Source organism: Leuresthes tenuis, unplaced genomic scaffold, assembly GCF_036924035.1.
Source record: "Leuresthes tenuis unplaced genomic scaffold, fLeuTen1.0.hap1 SCAF_16, whole genome shotgun sequence".
NCBI lineage: Eukaryota > Metazoa > Chordata > Actinopteri > Atheriniformes > Atherinopsidae > Leuresthes > Leuresthes tenuis.
Genome location: NW_027325370.1, coordinates 29,285,051 through 29,302,959, shown reverse-complemented (window position 1 = coordinate 29,302,959; position 17,909 = coordinate 29,285,051). Strand labels below are relative to the sequence as shown.

General features: G+C 42.7%; 1 protein-coding gene across 1 annotated transcript in view; it reads right to left on the bottom strand.

Moving 5' to 3' along the window:
* LOC140271521 (tubulin alpha-1C chain-like) overlaps positions 1-17,909 on the bottom strand; it is a 366,226-nt gene that overhangs the window by 282,518 nt on the left and 65,799 nt on the right. The gene's annotated exons all lie outside the window — the stretch shown is intronic.

Sequence of the window (17,909 nt, the reverse complement as noted above, 5' to 3'; positions counted from 1 at the left end):
ATCGCATTGAAAACTGTACCACACTTACATGAAGCTGTTATGTGGGTCTGCAGCGGTGAAACTACAAATGTTCAATAAATATTCTACAAAAGGTGCTTTAGATAATTGTCTAATACAATCCTACCACACTGCTGCATTAAGGTTATCTAATATTTTAAGAGATGATATATAATACGCCTTTATTATTGAGGTCTGTGTCTGATTAAAGGAGAGAAAAAGTTCAGAAATTGAAACATTTTATTATCACAAGCTGCTCACTGTCACCCTCCTTACCTCATATTTAGTTAGTACGACTGGATGAAAATAATTAATTGTTTGAGGAATGAGGAATTGAGGAATTAGGGCAGAATTATCTTCTTTCTTTCAGATAGGATGGCCCAGTGTATCCCATGCTAAAGGAGATCTTAAAGGAAAGATTGAAGTTCCTTTCGTTAGCATTTGGAGAATTCAAGCAACTCTTTTCATAGATGCCACTTAGATACTGTTGGGTCATTTTATTCAGTTTGGAAGGTTCCTGAGCAAAATAGACTACTCGACCAGACCAAATACTTATTCAGCCTGCCTTGTAGAGATCATTAGTTGATGCTTTGATCGGTTATTGAATACTTGGACATGCTTAATCCCTCTGTATATCAGTGTTTTCATTTCCTTCCTAGATTTCTAGCTCCATATCAAGATTAGGTACCTCAAGTATCCAAACTGAAACGTAATCACATAACATAGTCAGACACTCCTATTATTACTGCCACTCCATCACCATCCAAAACTTTTTCATTATTTTTCTTAGTTTGTCCTTAATCATGGTCTTGTGGGTCTGTTTGCATATTCTCTGTATTGCAACTCTTAATTAGTTAACAGGTTTCTCTGCATAAACACAATGTGATTTATTTGTCATCTATTCTACTTAACCTGGAGCGTGCAGTCTAGCACTGACTCTGCACCTGGAATCATCTTATCATAGATTGTACGTCTTTTATGTACATAGTCATTCAGTAGCAAATATTAAGTGCCTGACAGTACAACTAATACAACTGGACGCCACTAGCGGCGAGCACTGAAAAATCTCTGGCTTCAATGCATTCTCATATTTCCAAAAGAAAAGTCAAATTCTCTAATAAAATTCTGAGTCAATATTTTATCTATAAACCATTTTGGTATTAATAGCTTGGCTTGTTTTTTCCTATCAATGTACTAGTGATATTCGTCTTAATAATTCCATAATTTGATCTTAGACTTCAAATATATATATATATTTGATTTTGTTCAGTCAGGTTTCAAGTGGGAAGTCAACAGAATTTTCAATCTGTGTAGTTTCAAAGCACAATATACGCATAATTTTGTCACTTAGAGGAAAAAATCATCTCTTCTATCTCACAGCTGGCACAAGTTCAATGTTTGATTTTATGACTACTAAACTACTACTAAAAGCTTCTAAACCATCAGCATGTCTGTTGGATCCCACACCAACTTGACTATTTAAGGATGTTCTATGCCTTATCAACACTTGTGTACTTGCTCAGATTAATCTGCCTCTTTGAACTGGTTATGTACCACAGGGCTTTAAACTGCTGCTGCAATTAAACCACAATTAAGAAAGCCAGTAACCCACCTGTATCCTTTTATTTTTTAGAATTGGGAAACAACAAATCAGCCACTTGCAGAAAAATGGTCCATGTGAAGATTTTCCTTCTGCCAGCTGGTTCCATCCGACTTCGGTTTATAGGGAGTGGTGCGTGTCTTCTTTATTCTCAAAAGCTGACAGAGTCTCTGAACAATTTCAGCTTCAATTTCAGGGTCAACTGCCGACCCTGATCACTGTGAACAGTCTCTGGAACTCCATGCACAACCACATAATCCTCAAATAGGCAATGTGCAACCGATTGGGCTGTTTGTTTGGGAAGAGCATATAAATTCACATATTTGGTGAAGTAGTCTTCCACTACCAGCACATATCTGTTCCCCTTTGATGTCACAGGCAGCTCAAGAATGTCAGCAGCCATTCTTTGAAATGGTCGAGTGGCTGGGGACCCATCCATAGGTGCCTGATGTCTTGGCACAGGTGCTCTGTGGGTCTGACAAGGCACACATAGCTCACACTACTGCTTGAGGTCTTTAAACAAAGAGGGCCAGTAACACATTTGCCTTGCTTGCTCAAACACTTTTTCAGCAGAGAAATGCAGATACTGGGCCCCTGTGCAGGTGTTGCAGCACATCTGAGACAATGGAACAAGACACCACCACCTGACACAGAGCAACTCCAGAGAGAGCTGATCCTCAAGCTTCTTCCTGTAGTGGTTCCTCCCCTCTCTGATCTTCCACCTCAGCTACTTCTGCACAATCTTCTGCCTTTCCTTATTTCCAGACTGAAAAGCCCTCCTTTTCTCCTTAAGAAGGGCCTTTATGTCTGGATCAATCCAGGGTTTGTTGTTGGAGAAGTACAGTACAGTCCTGGCAGGTATAGTGTTCTCAACACAGAAATAGTCTGTGATGCAGTGAGAGAGACTGTCAATGTCCTCCCCATGAGGATCATAGAGTTCTCCCCACACAGGTGATTCGAAACAGTCCCTCAGAGCCTCTTCAGACTCAGACCATCTTCTCACTGTGCGGGTCACAGCTGGTTGCCTGTGCACAAGGGGTTCATACACAGGCCGGAGACGAACCAGGTTGTGGTCTCCCCAAAGGGGGGGGGTTGCATTATATGCGTCCTTGACTTTGGCATAACATAGATCCAGTATTTTATTGTCTCTGGTGTGGCAGGTGATGTTCTGGGTGAATTTGGGTAGAGTGGAGGAAGGAGAGGCATGATTGAAGTCTCCAGAGATGAGGAAGAGGGCTTGTGGGTGCTGTGTCTGCAGCCTGCTCACAGCTGAGTGCAGGACATCACAGTCCGTGTCACCATTAGCAGAGGGGGAGACATATGCCACATATGTCTTTGCACCAGAGTTGTTCTTTAACAGTGGTATGACCAGTCTTACACCATCTGTCATTCACAAACACAGCCAGCCCTCCTCCTTTCCTCTTACCGCTCTCCTCTGTCCTGTCGGCCCGATGTAGATTAAATCCACCCAGTGAAATATGTGAATCCGGAGTCAGTCAGTGCGGTTACATGCGGGCAATTGGATCGGATTAATGGCTGAATTAATAATACGGAGTTATTCAGCTCATGTAACAAGCTTAATCCGACCAGATATCGAATCGGATCAGGTTACTTGCGATCGAATTAAGACCCGGGGATAACTCGATCCGATTGCCCACTTAACGTGCCTGGAGACGATAGTGGATCGAATCGAGCGTTCTGTGCATGCTCGAGATTTTTTCCCGCGATCGTCACCCGGAAGTTGAAGGAGACAATATTACTGCTGTTGTCACCGCTGTCAGAAAGAAACAAACAACGCGATGGAGAATGCGTTTGTGCCATAACCATACTCATCACAAATGTAGAGGGATGTAGCTTCAACTTGCTCTTCATTCGCCATCTTTCTTGAATGCCTTGAATTGCCTTAGTCTTGTTGTTGTTGGTGGTAAAGACGTCAACTGGAAGTGACTGTGTCGTCTTCTCATGGCACGATGTCGGGCGCCAGCACGAGTCCCCGTGTTCTCCTCCTCAGCTCCTGGGGGACGTCTGGCCTCTCCTGGGGTAGCACCGCTGCGTTATGAAGCGCCAACAGCTGATTCCTGGTGTAAACAATAGGGGCCATGGCTGCTTCACTGGGTGTCCGGTCACGGAAAAGTTTATTTTAAAAAAGTCAACGGAGAGTTAAGAGAAACGCGGCAATTTTGGTGCCCACAGTGCAACTGTTGTTCTGTAGTGATACACTGTATAAATTAAAACACTAGAAAAACTAGAACTATCGGAAAAAAGAAAAAAACGCTAAACTTGGGCGAGAGCTGCTGCAACTGCAGCCGCTCTGGGCAGCGCATGATCATAATAGTATGGGAATTATGTTCATGTTTTTTCTGTGGTTGAATGATAGTGCTCTGAGTTTTTATGGGTTTTGGAAAGTATCTGAGCCTAATGGGTTTCTTTTGATGGTTGATTTGTGTTTTATTTATTTTAGTGGTAAATTATTTTATCCTAATTTTTTAACTTGACGTAATTTGGGATATATATATATATATATATATATATATATATATATATATATATATATATACATTTTCTATTTTTCAATTTTGTTATGTTTCTGTTTTGTTTTGAGTTAAAGAGGGATTAATATTTTTAAGTAAGTTAGTGTAATTGGGTGTAAATCTAATTTGTAAGTGGACATTGCCATTTCTGCTGACTGAAGTGTCCGATGTTGAGCTGCACACCCACACACAGAGCTCACTGTTTTCATTTCTGTTGACAGTAAAACTATTGAATTGGATCCGAGTCCCTCTTTTTCATTCCCGCACAACACAACGCAGAGGAAAGATGCACAGTGAAAAGCTCACACCGGCTACATTGGTGCCCTGACCCGGATCCATCAAGGATTGACGTCATTGCGATCACCGAGTGGAGCTCATCCTATTCCCTCCAATTCCAAGATGGTCATTTTCAGCCATATGGGACATTCTTTAATGGATGATCCATCTAGCAATAACTTTGCATTGCAAGTGATCAGATGTAATAACTAAGTTACATAATATTGTGCAGTTTGTAACTTTATATTTGAGTTGGACTTTTCAATTTTGTGCTTGTGATCATCATTATGGAATCAGCAACTGATTTGGGAAATGGTGAAACACCATCAGGGGACACCTAAAGTGGGTCGTTTGGAGACTCCTAGGTCCCTTTATGTGAGCTCCATCCCCCACAGACAGAGCTGGCTGATCAGATTGGCCAGTCTATAGCTGCCCAGTTGCGAGGTGATTAAAAAGGCCAGTGAACCTGCACTAACAGAGGGCTCTAGGTCAGAGCAGGGACATTCACAGTTAAACCTGTCTGGTGTAAAACTAGTCATACAGTCTGATGTCAAAGAACCACCATTTTTCAGGGGTGACAGTAGTGATAAATGTTCTGTTGGTGAATAGGTTGATTTGATGGAAATGTATTTAGTGAAGAGAAACAATGCAACAAAGCAACAGTCACAAGAAATATGGTCTAGGCTAATGGGAAAAGCTAAAGACATAGAGAAGGTGACTCTATTGTTTATGTTTATATTTATGTATTTAGCAGACGCTTTTATCCAAAGCGACTTACAAATCAAGATATAACAAGCTATACAAAAAGCTAGCAATAAATTACATAGAAGAAACCCAGTAGTCCGACTCTGTCAGAGGGGACAGAGTAGAGATAGGGTGCAGGCATAGAAGGAAGTGCAGAAAGATAAAGTGCAAAGATAGAGGGGGTAGGTAAGTACAAGGTAAGTGCTAGGATAGGAGATGCTCTCTGAAGAGCAGGGTTTTCAAGAGCTTCTTGAAGATAGACAGGGACGCCCCTGTTCTGGTAGCGCTTGGTAGGTCATTCCACCATCGTGGGACGACACATGAAAAGAGTTTGGATTGTGGTGTAGGCACTGCTAGACTCTACATAACAACATTTCCCTGAACCACATTCAGAACCTCAGACTGATAGTTGACATCCTGAAACAGCACTATGGTGAGCTGACTTACTCCTCTATGCAGATGGCTGACATCTACAACATCAAGCCACAGCGAAATGAGGGATTTATGGAATATTGGACTGAACAATTGATTGCTACTGACATTGCTGATGAGTGGTGACAGGGGCGCAGTGTCGAGGATCCAGGCCATGAAGTCACAATGATGTTCATTAAATATTGTCTAGACCCCATCCTCTCAAACAGGCTCAGCTTCAAGGTAGCCGAGGAGTGGACAACCAGTGAAGTCCAAGAACGAATTGACAGCTTCCTTCGGGAGCTGAGGACACATCCTCATGTTGGAAATCAAGCTCCGCAGAAACATACTATCAGTCACGTCCAGACCACCATGTCACAGGAAATGGAGTTTGCTTCGCCACCCCATCTATGCCCCACCAGGCACCACTCTTGCCTCCCAGCTGTCACTCACTGCTGATCAGTTTGTCCCAGCTTCAGTCATAGGACTGCCCCTTCATTCTTCACAAGCACACACCTCCATCTGCTCAGCACCAGCGTTTGCCTCACAGCTTATGCTGTCACCAGCTCTCTTAGGAGTCCAACCAACACTGGAGCAGACTCACTGTCAACCTGCCCCACCTGTCACTTCAGCCATAGATGTAAATGGCATGTAGGCTCTCATAAGTCTCTTGGACCACATTATGGCATATTAGGAGATACAAATAACAGCCCCTCACCAGTCTCATCACAGCAGCTTGCCCCAGGTCCCCGTCAGAGAAGTATCTGCAGGATTTGTAGGGATACCAGCCACTCGCACATTGCAGAAAGGAGAATCTGTGCTCCTCATGCTACATGCCTGGCCAGTTAAAGAGGAACTGCAATAGACATAGTCAGAGACAGGTGGCACCACAATGACACCAGCCAAAGTCGACATCAGGGAAACTAACCCTAACCCTCAACTCTAACCCTTGAATTGTATTGAACATTGACTGTCTATGGTGTGACATGCATCGTCCCAGTTCTAGTGGTTTCAGGCCAGCTCCAATGTTCTCAAGCACTTGATGTGTGTTATGAAAAGTAATGTTGACTACTGGAAGCTCATATCCACAGGATGCAGACATTAATTTAATGACTATCAGCACTTCTTGGATGTGATGTCATGTACTACCAGATGGAGGGGAGATGGAGGTCCCAGTCAAAATTGGAACTGTAAAACTGCCTGGTGCTGTAACACTGCTCCCTCAGCGTGAATATTTGGTGTGGGGTAAACTTTCCAGCAGAGTGCCCGTGTCTCCGGGCAGTACAATTGTTGCGGAGCCTAGAGCTTCTAAGTCCAGGCCTAGAGACATCCTGGTTGGACGCACCATCACGCCAATGTGGGGAGATTGTTGGGTGCCACTGAAAATAAAAAAACTCTCATCCAGACCAATCACCCTGAAGAGCAACCCTTTGATTGTAGATGTGTCACCTTGTATTGCAGTGGAGGATTTCAACATCCAACAGGGCTCTTGTGAGATGGAGACAGGGACGTCAGAACAAGTCACTGAATCCACCAACACAGAGGTCGACTTCAAAGACAGACTCTCAAAGCTGGGTGAACTTGACGTCGATTAATGCCAAGCCAGCGCCCAGTCTAAAGCAAAACTTGTTGCGCTTGTTGAGGAGTTTGAGGGCATTTTCTCCAAGGACTCGCTCGACTGTGATGAAGCTAAGGGGTTCATCCACCAGATCTATCTTACTGACAACCGACCATTACGCATGCCCTAGAGAAGAATACTCCCTGCCCATTACCAACAGCTTTGGCAGGCACTCACAGACATGGAATAAAAGGGCAATATTCGTAAATCCATCAGTGAATATGCATCCCCTCTCGTCATGGTTTGGAAGAAGGACAGTGGGTTAAGGAGCTGTACAGATTTCAGATGGCTAAATGCACGAACACTGAAATATGCTCACCCACTCCCTCACCAAACCGACTGCCCTCCTTCTTTAGCACCATGGACTTAATCACTGGGTTTTACAACATCCCCATGGATGAAGAGGACAAAGTACACAGCCTTTGCAACACCTGCTGGCTTGTACGAATATAATAGGATGCCTCAAGGGCTCTGCAACAGTCCAACTTCGTTTATGCGAATGATGCTAAACAGCTTTGGCAAACTCAACTTCACACGTCTGCTGTGCTATTTAGATGATCTGTTGGTGTTCGCTCCCACTGAAGAGTTGGCTCTCAGCAGGCTTGGTGTCGTTTTTCAAAAGCTGAGAGACAACAATCTCAAGTTGAGTTGAAAGAAATGTCATCTGAGTCAGTCAAGTTCCTTGGACATGTGATCGATCCGAAGGGTGTCGCTGTAGATCAGCAAAAGTGGATGTGATTTCAAACATGCCAAAAGAGACTCTGATGGAGGAGGATGGGTACACTGCCTTTGTGAAAAAAAATCAAATCCTTCCTGGGGATGGTACTGTTTTATCAGAGCTTTATTCCAAGGTGCTCAGCCATTGCCAAGCCCCTATTTGCTCTGACTGCAGGCCAGAAGATAAGTGGATGGTTTGGTAAAACTGCCAATGACTGGAGCCCGGTTTGTGAGGCTTTTCATAAACTCAAGGAAGTTCTCCTCAGTTGTGCAGTGTTGGTTCATCCTGATTTCTCAAAACCCTTCATCTTGTTTGTGGATGCATCGCTAGATGAATTAGGTGCGGTTTGTCTCAGGTGCCTGCTGGAGTTGATATGGCATGGCCTATCTCCTTTGCTAGTAAAACTCTCAGCGAATCACAACAGAGACATCCCTCCTATCATCTCGAGTTCATGGCCCTGAAGTGGAGCATTGCAAAGAAGTTCAGTCATTGGCTGAAAAGGTGATGACTTCAGAGTTTGTACAGATAACAACTCGCTCACCCATATACAGACCAAGCCCAAGCGAGATGCTTATGAACAAAGATGGATGGCCAAGTTATCTTCCTACACCTTTGACCTGAAGTACATCCCTGACCCAAAGAACATTGTGGCAGATACATTCAGTCAAGCCCCCTTCTGAACCTCCATTAGCACCTGTCTCATTCAAGAGCCTTTCAACAACTTGGTGCGGGAAGCTGAGGGTGCAGAGGCTGACAAGGTGCATGATGCTTTCAGATCTGGCATCCAGCTTTCTCAGTTCATCGAGCAACACAAGTTCCCCCCAGACAAACCAGGCTCCTGCAGTTCAACTCAAATCAAGGCTGCCTTACTGAGCCACAATGACTGGGAGAGTCACACTGAAACAAGAGCTTCACACCTAGTCCATCATGTCTAACAGTGGCAACCACCTGGTCAAGACACCCTACGTTCGCTTACCCTGTGTGAGCGAGAGAACTACTAGCTCCAAGATCCAACCATAGCCAGTGTTATGCCCTTCGTAGTCCGCAAGTGGCGTCCTTCTTGATGGGAGGCAGTGCATGGGAGCAAAGTCGCTGGTTCTACTGAAACACTGGGCTAAGCTCAAGATTCAGGATGGTATCATGTCCAGGGAGATAAGAGACCCAGTGAGCAAGGTAAAGAGGCTACAGTTGGTGTTGCCAGTGTTTGAGGGATAGGGCATTGGAGGGAGTTCACAATCTGGCAGGACACCAGGGACAAGTCAGAACTCTCCATCTGGCAAGACAACGCTTCTTCTGGCCCAATATGGAGAGAGACGTGAAGGGCTGCGTGCAGGGTTCTTAGAGATATGTACTCGCCAAAACCCCTGAGCCTTCAGCCAGAACCCCATTAGAAAGCATGAAGACCTCGGTCTCCATGGAGCTTGTCTGTATTGATTTTTGGAAGATAAGAAGAGCAGAAGATAAGAACAAGAGCTCTGTTGATGTGCTAGTGTTGACTGGCCACTTCACAAAGATGGCTCATGCTTTTCGCTGCCGAAACCAAACAGATTACTAAACAGCTGTGGGACCGGGTGTTTTGTGTCTACGGGTTCCCTGAACACATTCACTCAGACCAAGGTCCCGTCTTTGAGAGTGAGAAAAACGACTTAAATGTTATATTTTTGGATTTAGCAAATGCATTTGGTTCAGTGCCACATAGCCTTATTTGGAAAGCATTTGATTATTTTAGAGTGCCTGTAGTTGTTGTTAACTTAATAAGAGCATATTTCCAGGATATTAGACTGTGCCTAAGTACAGCAGGTTTCACAACAGGTTGGCAGAGACTAGAAATAGGCATCATGGCAGGGTGTATGATTTCTCCATTAGCATTTACAATGGCGATGGAGATGATTATTAGAGCTTCTAAGTGGGTTGTAGGTGGAGAGAGACGTCAGGATGGCATGCGCCTTACACCAGTTAGGGCCTACATGGATGATATGACGTTGGTGACTACAACAGTGCCATGTATAAGGAGAATACTTGAGAGACTTAACAAAGATCTAAAATGGGCTGGTATGAAAATCAAACCTATTAAGTCTAGAAGTATCTCAATAGGTAGAGGGAAATGAAGTGATAGAAAGTTTGTAATAGAAAAAATTACAATGATTAGGGAAAAGGCAGTGAAGAGTTTAGGTAGGTGGTACCAGGCCAATTTAAATGATGGAGAGCAGGCTGGGCAGTTTCGGAAAGATGTTGCCGAGGGACTGGATAGAATAGATAAATCAGGGCTTCCAGGAAAGTTGAAGCTGTGGTGTCTGTAATTTGGATTGTTTCCTCGGTTGATGTGTCCACTGTCTGTGTATGAGATTCCATTATCTGTTGCAGAAAAAAGAAAGTGTGCATTTCTTGTGCGTCTCTCTGCAGCTGCTTCAAACTACTATAGTTTCATGATTTAAATACAATCAATCATGTTTTATGACAAATAGCCCGTCGCAGCCTTGTGGTGTCATCGTTCCTTTGATAAACATCAACACACACAGTGAAAGTCCCTAATCTAAATGTCTAGATGGTGTCCAGCAAACAACGTGGGCTACATAGATAATTGGCAATCTTTCTGGAGAAAACCTGGTCTGATGAGGAGAGACGGCATCCATCCCACTTTGGAAGGAGCTCTTCTAATTTCTAGAAATATGGACGAATTTATTAGTCATCCAAAAACATGACATCCCAGGGTTGAGACCAGGATGCAGAGTTGTAGTCTTACACACTTCTCTGCGGCTTCCCACCTGATGCTGCCCCCCCCCCTCAATCAAAAAACACAAAAGGAGCAAATCCTCTTGTGCAAAAAAAATTTAAAACAAAAACTTTAACTGAACAAAAACATCAAACTATTAAATGTGGTTTGCTGAATATTAGATCTCTCCCTTCGAAGTCTCTATTAGTGAATGATTTGATTTGTGATCATCATATTGATATATTTTGTTTTACAGAAACCTGGCTGCAGCAGGAGGATCATGTTAGCATTAATGAATCAACTCCCTCTGACTATTTAAATGTTCATGTTCCTCCAACCACAGGTAGAGGAGGAGGAGTGGCAGCTATCTTCAGATCAGGGTTACTAATCAGTCCTAGACCCAAGATTAGTTTTAGCTCTTTTGAATCTCTGATTCTCAGTTTTTCCCACCCAAAGTGGAAATCACAAAAACCTCTTGTGTTTGTTGTTGTGTATCGTCCACCTGGCCCTTATTCTGAGTTTCTCTCTGAATTCTCAGAGTTTTTATCCCAGTTAGTGCTGAGTACAGATAAAGTCATTGTAGTGGGTGACTTTAATATTCATGTAGATGTTGAAAATGACAGCCTAAATATCAACTTTAATTCTATATTAGACTCTATTGGATTTTCTCAAAGTGTTCACAGACCTACTCACTGCCTTAATCATACCCTTGACCTTGTGCTGACTTATGGCATTGAGAGTGAACAGTTAACAGTGTTCCCTCATAACCCTGTCTTGTCTGACCATTTTTTAATAACTTTTGAATTTACATTACTTGACTATACGGCTTCTGAGAAGAATTCTACATATAGAAGGTGTCTGTCAGAGAATGCTGTAACCAGATTTAAAGAGTTGATTTCATCATCCTTTTCTTCACTGCCATGTGCAAATATGACAGAGGACGGCTACCTAAATTTTACTCCAGTAGAACTTGACTCTCTTGTTGACAGCACTACAGCTTCAATGCATACAACACTGGACAAGGTTGCCCCTCTGAAAAGGAAGGTAATCAGTCAGAAGAGGTTGGCTCCTTGGTATAATTCACAGCTGCGTGCGTTAAAGCAGACTGCAAGAAAGCTGGAGAGACAGTGGTGTTCCTCTAATTTAGAAGAGTCTCAATTAGTCTGGAAAGATTTAATAACGTATAAGAAAGCACTTCGTAAAGCTAGAACTGCTTATTATTCATTATTGATAGAAGAGAATAAGAATAATCCCAGGTTTCTTTTCAGCACTGTTGCCAGGCTGACAAAGAGTCCGAGCTCTGTTGAGCCATGTATTCCTTTATCTCTCAGCAGTGATGATTTCATGAGATTCTTCATCAATAAAATTGTTTCTATCAGAGAGAAGATTAATGGAATCCTTCCCATTATTATCACTGATGTATCATCAAGTAGAGCAGCTTTAGAAGTATCTTTCGAACCTGAATTGTACTTAGACAGCTTCTGTCCAGTTGATCTTTCTGAGCTAACAACAGCAATAGTCTCTTCTAAACCATCAACTTGTATGTTAGACCCAATCCCAACCAGACTGTTCAAGGAGGTTTTCCCCTTAATTGACACTTCCATATTGGATTTGATCAATCGGTCTTTGTTGATAGGATATGTACCTCAGACTTTTAAGGTTGCTGTAATTAAACCTTTACTTAAAAAACCTACTCTTGATTCAGAAGTGTTGGCTAATTATCGACCTATATCCAATCTCCCTTTTTTGTCCAAAGTTCTTGAAAAAATAGTTGCAGTTCAACTTTGTGATCATTTACATAGAAATCATCTGTTTGAAGAGTTTCAGTCAAGATTCAGAGTGCGTCATAGCACAGAAACAGCACTGGTGAAAGTTACCAATGATCTCCTGTTAGCCTCTGATAGCGGACTTGTTTCTGTGCTTGTCCTGTTGGATCTCAGTGCTGCATTTGATACGATCGATCACAGCATTCTGTTACAGAGACTTGAACATGTTATTGGGATTAAAGGAACTGCATTAGGCTGGTTTAAGTCACATTTATCTGATAGATTCCAGTTTGTTCTTGTAAATGAAGAATCTTCCTCACACATCGGAGTAAGTCATGGAGTTCCTCAGGGTTCTGTGCTTGGACCGATTCTTTTTACTTTATACATGCTTCCATTAGGTAACATTATCAGACAGCATGGCATAAATTTCCATTGTTATGCTGATGATACTCAGCTGTACTTATCTATGAAACCAGATGAAACCAACAGGTTGGTCAGACTACAAGCCTGTCTTAAAGACATAAAGACCTGGATGACTCAGAACTGTCTGCTTTTAAATTCAGACAAAACTGAAGTTGTTCTCTTTGGACCTGAGCGCTTCAGGGAGAAATTGTCTAGTTATATAGTTACTCTAGATGGTATTTCCTTGGCTTCTAGTTCTACAGTGAGGAACCTTGGAGTTATTTTTGACCAGAATTTATCATTTGACGCACATATAAAACTGGTTTCTAGGACTGCCTTCTTTCACCTTCGTAATATTGCTAAAACCAGGAACATCCTGTCTCAGGGTGATGCAGAGAAACTAGTTCATGCATTTGTTACTTCAAGATTGGACTACTGTAATTCCTTATTATTGGGCTGTCCCACATATTCTCTGAAAAGCCTCCAGCTGATCCAAAATGCTGCAGCCAGAGTTCTGATGAGAACTAACAGGAGAGATCATGTTTCTCCAGTTTTAGCTTCTCTTCATTGGCTCCCTGTTAAATTCAGAATAGAATTTAAGATTCTTCTTCTCACATATAAAGTTCTTAATGACCGAGGTCCATCATATCTTAAAGATTTAATTGTAAGATATTTTCCTAACAGAGCACTTCGCTCCCAAACTGCAGGTTTACTTGTTGTTCCTAAAAGTAGAATGGGAGGTAGAGCCTTCAGTTATCAGGCCCCTCTCTTGTGGAATAAGCTGCCAGTAAATGTCCGGGAAGCAGACACCCTTTCCACTTTTAAGATTAGGCTTAAAACTTTTCTTTTCGATAAAGCTTATAGTTAGGGATGGCTCAGGTAATCCTGAAACATCCCATAGTTAAGCTGCTATAGGCTTAGACTGCTGTGGGACCTCATCTGTCACACCTTTCCTCACTTTGCTCTCTTTTTCCCCCTGTTTAATTTCAAAATTGATTTTATGTACATGTGACATTATTGTGATTATTAACCTATGTTTCCCTGTTCCAACAGATATCCTTTGAATGGCGTTATGGTGTTTTTCCCCCCTCTTTTCCCTCTTTTCTGTCTTCTCAAACCCCAGCTGGTCGAGGCGGATGGCCACCCTTCCTGAGTCTGGTTCTGCCAGAGGTTTCTTCCTGTTAAAAGGGAGTTGTTCCTTTCCACAGTCGCCACAGGCACGCTCAGGACGGGAGATTGGACTGAAGACACGTTTCGGTGCAATCTGTTGGTTTCCTTAGCTAGGATATTAATTTTTTGAATTGGCTCTATATGAATTAATTGGATTATGATTACAATGAATTGAATTCCAATTTGCTTGAATTGGACTATATTACTTAAGTGCCTTGAGATGACAATTGTAGTAATCTGGCGCTATATAAATAAAATTGAATTGAATTGAATTGAATAGTTAGCTTTTACATTAGGAAGTGGCCAGATGTTCCTAGATGCTTAAGTACTGTGGCACTGTATGGGAAATTCATACACCAGCTCCAAGTATCTAGTCTAGTAGAGGAATTTAAATGTACAAAAGTTAGGACAGAGCTCCAGTTAGCTGTGAGTAAGGTGTGTTAGTAAGGTGGTTCCAAACCCAACCAAGGGGAGGAAATGGAATCCAAGAATGACAGCTCAGGAGGCAGAAGCAACTCTTGGACATACCGTCAGGAACTGTGGTGAGGTAGGACCCAGATGCAGCTCTTTATGTTCAACAAAAGGTTTATTCCAAGAAACAGGGAGCAAAAGCAAGAACAAAATGCGTGGCAGAGCCGGATTAAAAAATACTTAACGTTAACAAAATACCAAGACTATGAAAAACAAACAAGACCATGATTAACTGTGACTGTGAATAAATAACTATGAACAGGACTATGGCTATGAGGCAGGAAACAAGACTCATCTTCAGTGTCTGCGGCATGAAGCATTGGTGAGGATTCTGCAGTGAATGAAAGGAGACTAAATACTGTGGCAGGAGTGATTAGTGAACGAGGTGCAGCTGTGAACAATGAAGCAGGTGACGTGAGTGAAACTTGGTAGCAGGGGAAAAACATGACCAGAACAGAACCTGAAAACATGAGAACCTAACATAAACTGTGAGAGCATAAACTGTGACACATACAGAGATTGTGGGTAATGTTCAAATAGGCCGGGGAGGCTTGGGGCTTGGCCCAGGCAAACCAGTGTGGAGTAGAGCAGTTCCCAAGAAGAAGAGAAAGCTAGTTGTTGAGCAAGTTCATAGACAGGAGGAAATTTTAAGGGCTGCAAAGGCAGTGGCTCAGGCTAAGCAGGGACAGTGGTTGAATTGGGAAGGTGTAGAGAAGAAAAAGCTTAGTTGGAAAGAGCTGTGGAGTATGGAGGAAAGGAGTAGTAGATTTTTGATTGGGGCAACACTTGATGTATTGTCAACTTCCCAGAACTTAAAACTCTGGGTAAATGGAGACTCATTATGTTCGTTATGTTCAGGTACTGCAACTTTAAAGCAAATTCTGTCAGGTTGTAAGGTTAGTCTGTCACAAGGCTGGTACACGTGGCGACATAACCAAGTATTAAAGGGGGAAGTATTTTTTAAACGTAGACCTTATTTCTGGCATGAAATACGTAAATCTACTCACCGAGAACAGTTTGGCGAAAGTCGGCGTCCTTCAGAAGCTATTTATATAACTCGCGATCCATATAATAGAGTGAACGGGGCAAAAACTATGCAGCCTCTAAATAAGGCATTATCTGGCTTTTTTTCACCTATACTTTAAGACAAATGAATGAACGAACGCGTACTATTGTTCTGTTAGCACATATGTTATGTGGCTACTTGCAGCTATAGGAGAGCTGGTTACATGCTGCCATTCCGACATCTCGCCATTCCGACATTGGCCTCCAACTTACTAAACGTCCTGCCATTCCGACACTTTTTTCCTCCTATGGTCGGAATGGCGGTATGTTTTTTTTTTTTTAACATACCGCCATTCCGACAGTTCCTTTTAATAGCCTATTTTTTACCCAAAACATTTTGCACTAATGATGTGCCGGCGCAAATACGCCCTAAAGTTTGGCGCACAAACTCTGCACATGCAGAGGCCACAGAGGCCTCGCAAACAAACTTTAATAATCTATTGTCAAAATCCCCTGAATTTCAAATATAAAAATACAGATATTAATGTAACTCTGGCGAGACTGAAACTGATTAAGCAGAAATACAGTGTCAGTGACCTGTCACAGTAACCAGCTGGAGTGGAGCTCTCCACAGAGCCAATGCGTCTTTTGCACGCTGTCATCATATGCAAAAGTAATAATTGCAATTACAGATATCACGGCTACTGCACAGGACACAGTTGCGAGCACTCTGCCTTGCCTTGCCAATAGGAGAAGAGAGAAATGACAGCATAGAACGTATAAAACACAACAAAATGCAGTAAAAACGTTTATTCATGTTATTCATGTGATTTATGAGTACTCGCTCCAATTTTGGGAAGCGCGGATGGGCTTTGCGCATTTGGCACAAACACACAGCCGTTGCGCAAGGCTGGTCACACCTGGGAGTAAATGTCATGTAGAGATTGTTTTTACATGACATTACAGCTGAACATATAGCTTTCATCCACAAACCAACGTGGGAGAGCCCGAAGACGCATGTGCCAGACGCACATAGGCATGCGTAAAACCAATTTTGACCACTTCATGCTGTTTATTTGCTTTCTTTTAGTTAACTTTCGTTTCTTTTGGATTCTTGGGCGTATTATGGAGCCGTTTTGGTCCATGTTTGTAAGCCTTTTTTTCCTGGATTAAATTTTCGGAAGTTGAAACAAGTGGCATTGGAGTGTGTGATTGAAAACCACCGCGGACTGCTTCTCCTCCTCCAGTTGCCGAGACTTTGTGTTTTTAATAACGCTTGTCTATAAACATGTGTTAAACATATAAATTGCATGAACAGAAAGAAGGGACTCACCTGTTGAGTAACACACATTTCCTTATACGGAAAGCCTTGTCGGAATGGTGGGACATTTGAACGTCGGAATAGCGGGATGTCGGAATGGTGGTATGTCGGAATGGTGGGATGTCGGAATGGTGAGATGTCGGAATAGCGGGATGTCGGAATGGCGGGATTTCGGAATGGGTGTTGCCACCCAGGAGAGCTAACGTAGGGAATTCTACACACACCTCTACTGGGACGACTTTATTGACACGCATGGCTGCAGCACAGCTCATTCACTCCGGTAAGAACATCCATCTTACTCAAAGTCGTCGTTCACATTGTCAAAATTTGATAAATATCCGGCCATGTTGTACAAAACTAGCAGTAGCAAACTCCGTGTGAAGTTAGCCGACTGTCACAGAGCAAGGAGTAAATAAACTGTGCTCAAGGGGGGCGTGGATGAAGTGGTCCCAGTAGAGTGCCTGTGTAGAAATCCCCTCATCACAGGAACACAGGTAAGTTCTCCAGGGGACAGCAGGGGGGCTCCAAACAGAGCCATGGGAGGAACATGGAAACACAGGATTACAGGACATATTACTCAGAAACAAGCAATAAACCGGTTGAGCCAAATACCACCATGGTGGGTTCAACAATCTCGTGGAGAATTGCAGCCCCAGTCAGATCTACGCTCACACCTAAGGACAATTGTAGAGACACCAATTGACCTAACATGCATGTTTTTGGACAGTGGGAGGAAGCTGGAGTACCTGGAGAGACCCCACACATACACAGTGAGAACATGCTAACTCCATACAGAAAGGCCTCAGAAAGGAGTTAAATCTGGAACTCTCTCACTGTGAGGCAATGGTGCTAACCACCACACCACTGTGCAGCCCGTGAAATTTTACTATTTCATGAAAAATATCAACTCTTCTTGAATTTGATGGCAGCAACATGTTTCAAATAAGTTAGGTTGGGGCCAGTAAAAGGCTGGAAAAAAGTTACCAAAAAGATAAAGCTGGAGGATTATGTTGCAACTAATTTGGTTAACATCAGTGACATGTCTAGGTGTAAAATAAATTTTTTTTTCGGTGGATTCATTCAAGATAAACACAAGGAACTTGTGCTAAAGAAAAAAATGGACCAGACTCATTGAATAATTCCCTATAATCCCTATATAGACCTTT